We start from the raw sequence: 15,526 nt of genomic DNA, 5'->3' as shown, positions 1-15,526 counted from the left end.
ATCCTGGGAAGTGTAGTTAGTGAAGGGTGCTTAGAGTTGCTAGGAGATGCCCTTTTCCCCTCACAGACCTTCAATCAGAGTGGCTGAGTGTTATACCAGTCTGGCCACTGGAGCTCTGTCAGTGGAATAGGAATCTCCTCTCAGCACCCTTCACAAACTACACTTCCCAGGATTCTTTGGGAAGCCATGACTGTCTGAAGTGAAATAAAGGTCAGGTGTGGTTGTGGCCCCCTGATTAGCCAAGACTAGCCTCTGGGAGTCTGGCTTTTAGACCACTGACAGTTGGTTCTTACTGAGCATGCCTGACACTATCATAGGGTTCCAGCCAAAATTCCTTAAATTAATTAAAACTCAGCCAGGCTTTTTTTTTTAACTTTTAAACTGTAGAAGATGAAGGTCAGAGTATGGGGCAAGGTCAGTAACAGGATTATAGGTACTCTGTGAACATGGCCGATTTTTAATGAATTTCAACAAATTATGAGAACTCTGAGAGAAAGTCCAAAAGGCGTCTGGGTTTTTTCTCTCTCTCTCTCTAGCCTTTGAACTCTCAATTCTTTCTGATTGTTTTGTGTATCACCATGGAAATTGAGAGGGTTGTTAAGCAAGCCTTTCTGAGTTCAGGACTATAAGTTTTGTAAGGTTTTGTTTTGAAATGAGCTAATGGGAAGCATCAGAATGGCATGGGGGTATTTTCAATTTAACATTGCAGAATGTGAAAAATCCACCCTGGATATAGTATACAGCCACTCTCGTGTTTATACACACACGTCACACGCACACGACTATGGTATGCTGAAAAGAAGTATACGTCATTTTCAGGCAGTCTTCATGTGATTGCTTTAAACAATTTCTCATGGTATTTCTGAGTTATCCTAAAAGTCTCCTGCCATCCGGTTACCTTTTTACTATTTTTTAAACTTTCTGTATATCCTGTTTTTAATCGTTGTATCAGTGTTAGGAAATTTTAATGTTACATATATTAATTACATTAAACGGCACATCTTTATTACTTTTTCTCATCATCTCTGGGGAAAGTATAATCTTTGCACATTATAGTCTGTTCTTTTGTCAATGAATGTCAGATTCATTGTGGTTTCTGAGAGTTATGCGATAAAGTTGATTTCTGCACATAGCCCCACTGATCTTACTCGAAGCACTGCAGATTGCCATGGTCCTGATTGTCTTCCCTGTTTTCAGACGCTTTAGAAAATATAGAAAGAATGCTCTGATCAGTCTTTCTTGCTTCACTTGAGGCAGAAGTATATTGTTAGCTTACTGTTACTTTCAAGATTTTATGAGGCTTCACAGAGTAGCTGAAGTGAACACAGGTTTTATGTGCCACATCTAACAGATCATGCAAGTTTCTGTTATACATTAGGATATGCTTGGTCAGACAGTGTTCAAGTTCGGAAGTACCTTTCTTTTACTGACAAGAAATTATTTAAAGATGACTAAGAACCTAGAAGCTACTTTTCTGCTTTGAAATGGTGACGACAGCACTGTTTAAGAGATCTGCTAAAGAGTGTTTGTATAAATCAATCTCTGTCTACATAGCTTAATCAGGTTGTTTGTCTCTCTGTGTGTTCTTTTTGGCAGAAAGCCAATATGGCCCAGCAGATGCAGAGCAAGACTATTATTTTTAATTTGTTGCAGGTTGGTTTGATGGGTTTTTTAAAGGTGTTTGTTTGTTTATTTAATTAATTAATTAATTGGTATGGTGCCTTGAAGAGTCAATGACTGAAAGGCTGTGTGTGTGTGCGTGTGTGCGTGCATGTGTGTGTGTGTGTGTGTGTTTGTGTGTAGGAAGTCAAGTTGGTCAAGAATAACTTGTCCTGTTCAAATTTAAATGCAATTGACTTCTTCTAGATAGGGTGCAATGGATTTGAAGGGAAACTTCAGTGGTAAATATCAATCCCTGTGAGTTAATTTTGTTCAATATTTCGTAGAGGGCTCAGGCTTATTTCACAAAATCATTGCAGCAAAGCTCTTACTAAAAGCATACAACAGGCTGCAGGAACATATTCATTTATTAAATGTATTTATAATCCACCTTTTGCCCAAAGGTCCCAGGGTGAAAATATACACAATCCAAAAATTAAAATATAAGACTAAAGCAGTGCAAATACAAAATTATTATTATTACTGAACATATTTTTATTGTTTCAACAGCAAAAACAGAATAACAAGATGCGATACAATGTTGCAAAAAAAATTTCAGAGTGATCAGTAATGTCCCACATCCAATAACTCATCATCTACTTATCCTAACAGTAAATACAAATAAAACCAGCAGCAGTGGCAGAAATTCAAATACCCAATACACCTACCTACTCCCCAAAAGCTTCAGAAGAGATGCATATTCACTTACCAATGAAACAGCATTAGTGTTGTAGTGAGATGCACCTCAGAGGGGAGATAATTCCAAAGACAAAAGGTCACCACAGAGAAAGCTCATCCACATGCCCTGATCCCACAAATGTCATGAGGCACAAGGACTACCAGCAGACCTTCCCCTGCATATCTTAAAATCTGGACAGGTCAGTACAGGAGGAACATTCCCCAGCACTCCTTCTCTCATCAAGAGGCTGGGATAGGCACATACACACCCTCCCAGTTGTTCCTGGTTCTCACACAGGAAACAACCCAACCAGCAATCAAACATACCAGGGAGTAGCACCTTTGCCCAAGTGGCTCTCAAAGGAAATCCCAAAGGGCCAATTCCCTTTAGTGTCTTCCCTTTGGTGACAAACCTTTGGTGACCTCATACGTAGACTGCAACCATACCTTCCTGTTCATCAGCTCCCATTGGTGGTACATGCCCTGGTCACCTCTCGTTTGGATTACTGTAATGCGCTCTACATGGGGCTACCCTTGAAAACAGTCCGGAAATTACAACTTATACAAAATGCGGCGGCTCGACTATTTACAAACTGTCGCCGCCAGGAGCATATCACTCCAGTGCTGTTCGATCTGCACTGGCTTCCAGTTGTTTTCCGGGCCCAATTCAAGGTGTTGGTATTAAGAACATAAGAACATAAGAAGAGCCTGCTGGATCAGGCCAGTGGCCCATCTAGTCCAGCATCCTGTTCTCACAGTGGCCAACCAGGTGCCTGGGGGAAGCCCGCAAGCAGGACCCGAGTGCAAGAACACTCTCCCCTCCTGAGGCTTCCGGCAACTGGTTTTCAGAAGCATGCTGCCTCTGACTAGGGTGGCAGAGCACAGCCATCATGGCTAGTAGCCATTGATAGCCCTGTCCTCCATGAATTTGTCTAATCTTCTTTTAAAGCCATCCAAGCTGGTGGCCATTACTGCATCTTGTGGGAGCAAATTCCATAGTTTAACCTTTAAATCCCTACACGGTCTCAGCCCAGTTTATCTGATGGAGCGCCTCCAACGCCACCAATTATGCCGCCCCACAAGATCAGCCACACAGGGCCTTCTCTCAGTCCCGCCAACTAAAACAGCTAGGTTGGTGGGGACGAGAGAGAGGGCATTCTCAGTGGCAGCCCCCACTCTCTGGAACTCCCTCCCGTATGATCTTCGGCATGCCCCTTCCCTGAATGTATTCCGCCAGGCCTTGAAGACCTGGCTTTTCAGACAGGCCTTTGGGACTTCCGGGAAGGGTTAATATCTATGACAAATTGCCTATTACTCTGAACTGTCATTGTTTATAGTTTTATAGTTTTATCGTTGTATTGTATTATTATGATGTATTTTATTGTAACAGAGATGTACGTCGCCTAGAATGGCCATTGGCCAGATAGGCGACACATAAATTAAATTATTGTTATTATTATTATTATTATTATTATTATTATTATTAAACCCCCGGTGGCAGCAGGTCCAATGCCCAAGGCAGTATTTCTTATAATCCCCTGTGGAGCTGCCCGTAAAGGCAGGCACAGTTGTCTGCACTCAGGAACTGCTGAGTCAGACATGGTTGGCTCCTCAAAGAAGCCAAACACTTTTGCAGAGTCAAACTGCCCTGCAAGAGTACCATAGGCAGAGAAAGCAGGCAATAGATGTAAACCGCCCAGAGAGCTTCGGCTATGGGACGGTATATAAATACAATAAATAAATAAAATAGATGTTAAAGTGCACTTTGTTGTTATGTGCCTTCAAGTCGGTTATGACTTATGGCGACCCTATGAATCAGTGACCTCCAAAAGCATGAGCCACCCCGTTCTTGTAAGTTCAGGTCTGTGGCTTGCTTTATGGAATTAATCCATCTCTTGTTTGGCCTTCCTCTTTTTCTACTCCCTTCTGTTTTTCCCAGCATTATTGTCTTTTCTAGTGAATCATGTCTTCTCATGATGTATCCAAATTATGATAACCTCAGTTTCATCATTTTGGCTTCTAGTGACAGTTCTGCTTTAATTTGTTCTAACACCCAATTATTTGTCTTTTTTGCAGTCTATGGTATGCACAAAGCTCTCCTCCAACACCACATTTCAAATGAGTTGATTTTTCTCTTATCTGCTTTTTTCACTACTCATTCTTTAACTGGATAGATGGTCTGGGCTCTTTCTCCCTCTGCTGCTGCTGGGAATAGGTGGGTGCTATTCATTATATAATGATATTATATGTGAATGCCCCACAGCATCTATTAGCATCATGGCCTCAACATTTTGCATCTTGACCATTTTCAAGGGTATTCCCAAGTAGAACATCAGGTGCATCAAGTGACAAAGATGACTCAAGAAGTACCTCCAAACTATACAACTGTTCCTTCAAGGACAGTGCAACCCCATCTAGAATATGATGCCTCACTAATTTCCAGACCTGAGAACCTTTGGCCTTCCAGATATTGCTGAACTTCAACTTGCACCAGCACAGCTAGAATGATAAATGTTCAGGGATGTTGAGAGCTGTAGTTCAGCCAGGGCCAGCTGCAGATTTCTGAGGGCCATTGGGCACGGCAACCTCTTGTCCCCAGGGCACCCAGGTGTTGCCCCATGGCAGCCACCTCTGCCTTATGTACTCCTTTCCCTACCTTAGTTAATCTTGTAGCTTTTCCCCATTCATCTTGTACCTCTTTTTCCCCCTCTCACCCCCATACCTCATTTTCCTCCTTACCCCATAACCTCTGCTGTTCTCTTTACACCCTCACATCCTTTCTCTCTCATACACACACTCACTGACCACTCCAGCTCCCTACCCCTCCTTCATCCCAGCCATCCATTTTTCTTACTTACTCACTCACTCACTCACCACCCTCTCTCACCCCCATATCCATCCCTTTCTTCTCATGTCCCATGCCCCTATTTTCATTTCTCTCTCTATCTCTGTCTCACCAACCCCTCATCCCTCCTACCCCTCCATTTTCCCGCACCCCAATCCCTCCTCTCCATGCCATTTTTCTGGCTCTGTCACCAGCCCCACCTGCCTGACATCCACACTTTCTCTTTACAATCTCTCCTACTACCCCCAACCCTCCTGCTCCTTGTTTTCCCCCAACACCTCTCTCTTTTGCCTCACCTCCATGCCATTCCTCCCTTCTGTCCCACCCTCTCTTACAGACCCCTATAGGGCTTTCCTTCACAGAATGCCCCTCCCTAGTGGGGGCTGCCACCACCACCACCACTCTTGTAGCACTTGCTGGGCTGCAGGAATTGCCAGCATGTGGCAGGTCTCTGAAGTGGGAAAAGAGGTGAGAAGGAAGGAGGCTTTCTTTGCACACTGAAGGAGGCAGTGCCACTGCTGCCTGGCATAACTTGAGTGAGTGAGTGATGCAAGGTGAACGGGGTGGGCACTCATGTTGTGTGAGGCAGCAGTGGCAGCAGTGGCAGCAGGAACAGATGTGCCTCTTCCTCTCCTCAGGTATTCAAGCAAAAGCCTCCCTGCTTCCCACCCATCCTTTCCCACCTTGCCTGCTGGCAACTCCTGCAGAAGAAGAAAGAGGTGCAGCTGCTGCTGCCACTTGCTGGCATGAGCGAGCAAGTGACCATCCCTTTTGCCTCACATCACTCACTCGCTTGAGTTGCACCAGGCAGCACTGGCAGGCCCCCGCAGCAACTAAGATGGATGGCAGGAAGAGGTGACCAGGTCCAGTGCTGGTGGTGATGAGGGGACCCTGTGAGCTCTTGGGCCCTTGGCCAGTGCCCAACCTGGCCACCCATTCGCACCAGGCCTGAGTTCAGCAACATCTGAAGGGCCAAAGTTTCCCCATATCTGTCATGGGCCCCATGGAGAACATTTGGCAGGACTGGGAGAATGGGTAAGAGGTTGCAGATGCTGGATAATGGTCTGATGAGACCACTGAGGAAATGATTCCTGAAACCCCTGTCAGCCCTGTGCCAGCATTTCTGCTGAGGAAGGCCTTAACAGACCCCTCCCACCTGTGGTGGAGAGTGAGGAATGTAGTCTGCCATTATCACTGACACCTGAGTCAGACTTATTCATTCAGCAGCCGGGCCTTAATGAATCTTCTGGACAATTCCAGAGAGATAAGGAGGGAAACCTCTTACAGAATAAGAGCTGACTGTTTCCCCAAGGTTACACAGATGGGAGAAGAGATGGTTACAACTTGAGTAACTATGCTCTTTTCCCAGGAGAAGCTTCTGCCTTGCTTCAAAGAGTGGAAAGTGCTAGATTTGGCTCGTGCAAGTAGACTGCCCACTCAACTTGATAAGATGGCGACCCAGGAAGACGTCTCGTCAAGAGCTCTGCCTCTTTGCCTGCCAAGAAACTAAGTTAGCTGTTTTTATTCATCTAGCTGCTATTTTTGTGTTTTGCATAGCCACCCTGCCTATCCACTTGCTTGAACTGACTTGCATAGAATTTATTGACTGACCTTGGGATTGTCTTGCTCCGGACGGCATTTTTGCTCCTCTTTTACGAGGGCATCTGTGTTTGGAACTGTGCCTAGGAGTGGGCTGTTATCATCTTCTCAAGGGGAGGTATGTGAATGGAATACAAACTTGTTTTGGCAGCTTTAGTTGGAAATTACAAGAACGACGCTGAGAGCAGCTAAGAAAGAGAGAGAGTTGCAGCATTTGGTTGCCTCTCACACCCAGCAGCCCAGCAGCAGCCTCTAGCCTACAGATCGGCGTTAAGAACAGTTGGGAGGGGAGAGAGAACTACAACACTCTATTTGCCTTCTACTTAGAGCTCTGTAAGCTGCTTTTTTAACATCAAGTTTATCCCCCTTTAACACCTTTTGGGACTATAAGAGGGGGATAGTGTTGAGCTGAGAAGCCCACCCCCCTTTATGGCCATCCCCCCTACCTTAGGGTCTGGTTTTGGTGGCAGTGAGGGAGCAGTGTGACGGACGGCCAGAACATCAGCCAGGTGGTGGTGGGAGAGCGCCTAGCCTGCTCCCCCTGCCTGTGGTGTGGAGGGCTGTAGAGAGTAACGGCCTGGCGGTGGTGAGAGCGCCGCAGAAAACAGCCGGGCCCTGGACTCGGTGTAAGGCGCCAGGAGAACAGTCGGGGCGGCAGCGTAGAAGAGCCGTGGAGGACATCGGCCCGGCGGCAGTGGGAGCGCCGCAGAGGGCAGCCAGGCTCTGGGTGCGGCCCAGCAACCGAAGGAAGATTGTCATCTTTATTATTGCCACCACTGCCAAGACTAGGACTACTTGTGTTGATTTTGGGCTGATTTTGACTGTGGGGATGTATGGATGTGTGGATGTGTGGTTGTGGGGAATTGTAATGATTTTTAATTTAAATTTAAATTTAATTTAGCAGTATCAGAGTGTTAGAGGCGGGTCTCCGGCTCATTATTGTTTTAGGGTGGGTGGCCTGTCTGATTGGCGAAGAGGGACAGGGGCATGTGCAAGTCAGGGGGGGATGTGACAGGGAGGGTGAGGGGCCAAACTATAGAAAGAGTGGGCGGCAGACGCTGGAATGGTACTGTTGGCAGACCATGCCAGATGAGGGGAACACGGGATAGATGTGTAATACCCATCCCATGTTCCGGGTCTGTTCAGAACCAGACGACAACTGGGGGATGCAGGATTCCTACCAACCTTCGATTGTTGTTGTGTAATGCCAGGTCTGTAGTACAAAAAACATCGCATATCCATGATATAATCTTGGATGGGCAAGCAGACCTGGCATGTATTACGGAGACCTGGCTGGATGAGGCCTCAGCTCCCATTCTTGAGGCCATGTGTCCGCCAGGTTTCCGTTATGCACAACAACCGAGGGTGGGAAGGCAGGGAGGGGGTGTGGCAGTCATCTATCGGGAGTCTCTAGTTTTTACCAGACCTCCTCTTCATAGGACTAAGTTTGTTGACTGCATGTACTGGAGGTTGGGCCCGAAGGGCAGTTTGGGGATCCTGCTTGTGTACCGCCCACCCCACTGCACAGCAGACTCCCTGGCTGAGGTGCTAGAGATGGTCTCGGCTGTACGTGCGTTGTCCCCAGAGCTGTTAATTCTCGGGGACTTCAGTGTACATGCTGAGGCCACTCTCGTAGGAGCCCCTCGGGATTTCCTGGAAACCATGGCTTCCTGGGAACTGCACCTTAGTAATATTGGGCCCACCCATGTAGCCGGTCATGCTCTCGACCTTATATTTGTCCTGGGAGGGGAGGGAAGTGTTCTGAAGTTGGGGGTGGCTTCTTCCACCCCTGTGTCATGGTCAGACCACTATCTGGTAAATATAGACTTCTCGATACCACACACCCTCCGTAGGGGAAAAGGACCTATTAGAATGGTCCGCCCCAGATGCCTAATGGATCCAGAAGGATTCCAGACTGCGCTTGGGGAATTGGAACCTGCTGAAGGCCGCACGGTTGATACCCTGGTGATGGAGTGGAATGAGGGGATCACCAGGGCTCTGGACCGCGTGGCGCCGAAACGTCCTCTCCCCCTGAACAGAACTCAGTTAGCACCTTGGTATACTCCACGGTTGCGAAATCTGAGACAGGAGGTGAGATGACTAGAACGCCGGTGGTGGAAATCCCGTTCCGAAGATGTCCGGACACAGGTTAGAGCAGCAGTAACTGCCTACCAAGTGGCAATAAAGGCAGAAAAGAAGAGGTTCTTTGCTGCCTCTATTGCGTCCGCAGAGTGCTGTCCCAGGAGGTTGTTCCAAGTGGTCCGAAGCCTGGTCGGTCCAGTTGCTCAGGAACCCTTGGAACAGTCTAAGGCCTCCTGTGACAAATTAGCAAAGCACTTTGCCGACAAAATCGAACATTTACAGAGCTCAATTCCGTACGCCGTGGACACAGTAAATGAAACAGAGTCGGCCAGTTGCAATCCGGTCAAATGGGATCGGTTTCGACCTCTTCCTTCTGAGGATGTGGACAAGGTGCTCTCGACTGTGAAGCCTACCACCTGTCTAACTGATCCTTGCCCATTGTGGCTCCTTGTGAGCTGAAAAGAGAAATTGGGCGAGGGGATTAAGGCGGTGGTCAATGCATCCTTGGAGGAGGGTGTAATGCCATTAGCACTCAAGGAGGCAATTGTAAAGCCCATCTTAAAGAAGTCCTCCTTGGATCCCCAAGTTTTGAATAACTTTCGCCCAATTTCAAACTTACCATTCCTGGGCAAGATCATTGAGCGAGTGGTGGCTAATCAGTTGTCGACACACTTGGATGAAACGGATTATTTGGATCCATACCAATCGGGTTTCAGGACTGGACATGGAACTGAAACAGCATTGGTCGCTCTAGTTGATGATATGAGGAGGGCATTAGATAGGGGAGAATTCACCTTTCTTGTCCTCCTCGATCTCTCAGCGGCTTTTGATACTGTCGACCACAGTATCCTTTTACATCGCCTGGAGGAATCAGGAATAGGAGGCACTGTACTACGGTGGTTCCATTCCTTTCTTTCCGACAGGCATCAACAGGTAGCATTGGGGGAGGAGGTTTCAATTGGGGGAGGAGGTCTCAATTGTGGTGTGCCACAGGGCTCTATCCTCTCTCCTATGCTATTTAATATCTATATGAAGCCGCTGGGGACAATCATCAGGAGATTTGGGCTGCAGTGTCACCAATATGCGGATGACACTCAGCTCTATCTCTCGTTTAAATCTTCACCAGAGTCTGCTGTGGAGACCATGTCCAAGTGCCTGGAATCCGTGAGTGGATGGATGGGAAGGAACAGGCTGAAGTTGAATCCTGATAAGACTGAGGTGCTACTCGTGGGAGACAAGGGAAGGCTGGGAGATGTTGACCTGGTGTTCGACGGGGTGAAATTGCCCCTGAAGGACCAGGTCCGCAGCCTTGGGGTTGTTCTTGATTCCAAGCTGTCCATGGAGGCTCAGATTTTGGCAGTGAGCCGGGCAGCTTGGTATCAATTACACCTCATTCGTAGGCTGCAGCCCTACCTTCCTGCTCATCAGCTCCCACTGGTGGTACATGCCCTGGTCACCTCTCGGTTGGATTACTGTAATGCGCTGTACGTGGGGTTACCCTTGAAAACGGTCCGGAAATTACAACTTATACAAAATGCTGCGGCTCGACTACTTACAAACTGTCACCGCCGGGAACACATCACCCCAGTGTTGTTCGACGTACACTGGCTCCCAGTTATTTTCCGGGCCCAATTCAAGGTGTTGGTATTAACCTTTAAATCCCTATACGGTCTCGGCCCAGTTTATCTGATGGAGTGCCTCCAGCGCCACCAACCATGCCGCCCAACAAGATCAACCACATAGGACCTTCTCTCAATCCCGCCAACTAAAACACCTAGGTTGGCGGGGACAAGAGAGAGGGCATTTTCAGTGGCGGCCCCCACTCTCTGGAACTCCCTCCCGTATGACCTTCGACATGCCCCTTCCCTGAATGTATTCCGCCAAGCTTTGAAGACCTGGCTCTTCAGACAGGCCTTTGGGACTTACGGGGAGGGTTAAATTTTTACGACCAATAGCCTACTACTCTGTACTGGAACTGTTTTATTGTTTTATTGTTATATTGTATTTTATGATGTATTTTATTATGATGTAATGTATTGTTGTTAAATTGTACGTCGCCTAGAGTGGCCATTGGCCAGATAGGCGACCCACAAATTAAATTATTATTATTATTATTATTTGGAGTGTCTTCAGATGAGAGCTTTGTTGCAACAACTTTCCATTGTTTCCACAGCCTAGTTACATCTGTATTCTGATTGATGCGTAGTATTTTTTTTATCTATGTTGCTCTGCTAACCTCTGAAATAAAACACTATGCAAAAGCCAGTCTTTGAGTCCTGAGTCTGCTTCTCTGGTCACAAGCCAGAACAGCACCTGCTCTATAGCATCACCTGTGTTCTCTTTAAATATCTAGTACTCAGAAGAAAGCATTTAAATAAATAACAAATGGTTATCTGGATGAGTATTTTGCCACCCATTTCGGGTTTGTTTTTATTTTAAGGTCAGCTTCGATGTTATTTTGGCATGTATGTGTGTCCAGACAGACAGACAGACAGACAGACAGACAGACAGACAGACAGACAGACAGACAGACAGACAGACAGACAGACAGAGAGATTATAGGTGAAGGGTAATGCCATTTATTTATTTGTCAGTGATCCATTATGTGATATTCCCCACAAGTAGAAAAGTAGTAGCATAGCCAGGATAAGTCTCTTGGAGCCTTTCTCTATGACACTTTCCTATTTGCAGGAATTTTTTTACACAGATAAATAAGCTTTCAAGATTGATACTGCCTCCTGCATCCTGAAAAGAGTTATTATTTGTTTATTTTTGAATCACTTCCCATGAGGCCTCCCAAAGCAATTTACAACATAAATCAGTTACATATACTTTTATTTATATTTGTTTATAAAACTATTTATGTACCACCCTCTCACAAAACATCACAGTGGTGACAGTAATATAAAAACATTTAAAAGCAATACAGTATATAGACCTTACAAAACTGGCTAGGGTGGCAGCAGACCAGCGCTTGGAAGTAATTCGTTACAAGTTACTTGTAATTCATTACTTTTTTGAGGAACAAGTGAGTAATTCCTTTACATTTTGATTGTAATAGAACTATGAGTAATTTTATTACTTTTGTGAGTAATTGTAATGTTTCCAGAATTACTTTGGGTCATTACTTTTGGGGGGAAGCAGGGGAAATCTTCTGCTCCCCTGATTTGTGGATGAAAATCATGTGCCTCAAACTGGGCTTCTGTGCAGCATCGCTCTTCCCTGATGCTCTGGGTGGGTAGGAAGCGATGAGGGAGGAGGTGGAAAGCGAGACGGGGTAGAGTGGAGAAAACAATTGTTTAAAAAATGGAGTGGAGGGCAAGAACATGGATAAAGGAGGAGAAGGAGGCAGCAGCAGCAGAATGGAGATAAAGAACTGTGGAGGTGAAAGATGACAACATGTGTGTGTGTGTGTGTGTGTGTGCACTTGGCACACAAAGTGGCCTCTACCACCCTCTACCTACTGTGCTGCATTTGCAGTATTTTAACTTTTTTGCATCTCAAGGGAAAATGTTTGCATGGGTGAGTGTCCCTTAGCTGGTGGCAGAGCAGGGTCCAGGAGGTGGTTAAGTGAGAGAGATTATGCTTGCTGGCTGAGTGGGAGGAGGGTGTCGCACTTGGTTTGACATGCAAAGATCTGAGCAGTAGCCTCTGCCTCCCTCCCCACCTCCCTTACCAGCAGAGAGACCACCATTGCTATCTTATGGATAAAAAGAATTATTCTACTCCATCTGTATGTTTTTAATGTTGTTTTAGGCTACTTAGATGTGCAGCAGCCAAGGCCATCACCTTGTAGGCTTTTTTTTTAAGTAATTGAAATGTAATTGCAGTGATTACTTTTGAGAAAAAGTAAAGTAATCAGTTACTTTCAGAGCAATTGTAATTATAATGGTAATTACTACTCTTTGGGCCATGTAATTGTAACTAATTTATTACTTTTTAAAACTAATCTTCCAAGTTCTGCAGCAGACGTTCCTTATCCTTACTTGGGACATCATAAATAAAGTTGTTTTCAGTGGCACTGAAAATGGCACTCTGCTGCCACCTAGGGCTGTGGGATTTTCAGTTCAGAAACTGGAATCTGGGGTGCTATTACTATTTTTGAATGAGTTTATATTTTTACTGTTCTAATTCTTACATCTTTTGTAGCAACAAGACCAGCATAGACATGAGAAAATGCAAGAAGAGATATATTGCATGGGGCCACAGTCTAGTTTACAGGGTTTACAGGAAGGGATCTGTGAACTTTGGGTGAGGATAGGGGGTAACCAATAGTGGTTTCTGTTAGCTTGAAATGTAGATCTTAACACCATTTTCTCCCTGTGGGGAAATTTGTTGAGACAATTAGGGGCCTATTAGCAGGAATGTTCTTTCTCAGGGTGGTAGTCTGCCAAGGCAAGCCCAGTTAGAAGGATAATAGAAAATACTTCTCAACCTATGGGCAATATTTACCATATTTGTGCTATTCATGTTCCTCAATAGATCTGTGGCTATATACATTCCATTTCCTGCATTACTGTTCTGTACATCAGTACAGAATTTGTCCTTTGGATTAACGTGAATAGGTTGTATCTGGTTTCAAACACCCTTCATGTTACAACCCATCTGAAAAATGCCAAAGTCCAACTCCTAACTAGAAGTCTGCTCCTGAGAACAGTTCTTTATTTTGAATGTGCTGCTATATATTCAGATTTTTTCCCTACAAGCTGAGTCACTAAAATTGTTGATACTAGAAAAGAGAAATAGTATGTAGGCAAAATCCTTCTTGGCACAGACTCCTCTCATTTTTCTTTCCAAGTCTGTTTTTACTATCATGCATACATGTAATTTACTACAGAATTGGAAATCATTTAGGATTAATTGTATTTCACTCATGGTAGATTATTGTCCTGACAGCATGTAGTGCTGACTGCAAAAATATAAAAATGAACGCATGCAGTTAATATATCTCTCCCTCGAAGCTCTCAGTCTTCATTTTTGTTTTCAGCAGCTGTACTTTTGTTATGTTCATCGACAGAAGCTATAGGTCTTCAGGATGGCTATGAAGCAGAAGCGGTTTCTTTAACAAAAAAAATCAATTGGATATTTATTATTATTTATTTTATATATTATTTGATTTCTAGTGGTTAAGGTATTGGACTATGACCTGGGAGACCAGGGTACAAATCTCCACATAGCCATGAAGCTCACTGAGTGACCTTGGGCCAGTCACTGCCTCTCAGCCTCATGAAAACCCTATTCATAGGGTCGTCATAGATCGGAATCAACTTGAAGGCAGTATATTTAAATTTTTTATCCCGCCCTTCCTCCCAGCAGGAGCCCAGGGCGGCAAACAGAAGCACCAAAAACACTTTAAAAACATCATAAAAACAGACCTTAAAATACATTAAAACAGAACGTTAAAAACTTTTTTAAAAAAAGCTTTAAAACATCTTTTTTTAAAAGGGTTAAAAACATTATTTTAAAAAAACATATTAAAAAGCAATTCTAACATAGACGCAGACTGGGATAGGTCTCAACTTAAAAGGCTTGTTGAAAGAGGAAAGTCTTCAAAAGGCACCGACAAGTTAGCAGAGATGGTGCCTACCTAATATTCAAGGCATATGGACTCAATAGGTACTAAACCTCCTCTGCATACATGGTTTCTTCAATTTTTTGATTTTTACACTCACTGATGAAGCTGTGCCACTGGAAAGTCAAGCAGTGTCATCAGTAATAATGAATATTTTTTATTTGGAATTTAGATAACAGCATGGCTGATAGTAGAACAAGATGAGGTTGCTTTGTAGGGCTAATAGGGGTTTTAAAAAGTGAATGTATGACTTCACAGTTCAATCAAAAGTGAAGGAGATGCTACACAATGTAGATCAAATACAAAGAGAGCCAACCAAAGCCTGTTGGGTGGGCTTTTCAGCACTACAGGGGAAGACTGCCAAAAAAACCAAAACACTACATCAGCATACTCTTTTAAATGCTGTTATTCACATGTTCAGATATTTTCTCATGACAGAAGCCTCTTAAGAGTAGATTTTATTTTATTTATTTATTTATTTATTATTAAATTTGTTAGTCGCCCATCTGGCTGGTTGTCCGGCCAGTCTGGGCAACATACAAGATAAAACAGTATATAAAACAATTAAAATTTAAAAACAGTAGAAAACTAGCCCTGTTAGTTGGAGACACCTGATCTGATCCTAATTCAATCCCTGAAACAGCATCCTGCAATCCCAAAAGACAAATGGTGTTTTTGGTATTGATTGTGTCTACATTTTGCTCAGTTCCTATAATACTAGGCAAATGGAATAAATAGTACTTTTCCCTGTGGAAAAATGTCCATGAATAAAGTTCTAAAAGCCTCTCAAGATGTCTAGAAGAATGTCCACTGGCATTTTTGTAGTTCAGACTTCGGGGATATGCACAAAGCTATTGCACTCCTTCCTGTTCCTCTTCTTCTTTCAAATCTCAATTGTTTCCCTCATGTCCTGGTTCATAATATGTATGTGTAGTTTTGCATGACATCCAGATATGACAAACTGTAGTTTACCTCCCAACCAGAACTGGAAACCATAGTCTGAACAGGGTTTCCAAAAGAGTTTCTGTCAAAATTCATAAATTCCAGGCTCAGCATACATACCGGCAACTCACAATGTTCACCTTCAGTAT

Source organism: Rhineura floridana, chromosome 9 (assembly GCF_030035675.1).
Source record: "Rhineura floridana isolate rRhiFlo1 chromosome 9, rRhiFlo1.hap2, whole genome shotgun sequence".
NCBI classification, from domain to species: Eukaryota; Metazoa; Chordata; class Lepidosauria; order Squamata; family Rhineuridae; genus Rhineura; species Rhineura floridana.
The sequence above is the reverse complement of the archived record's forward strand: the minus strand, read 5'-3'. Positions refer to the sequence as shown.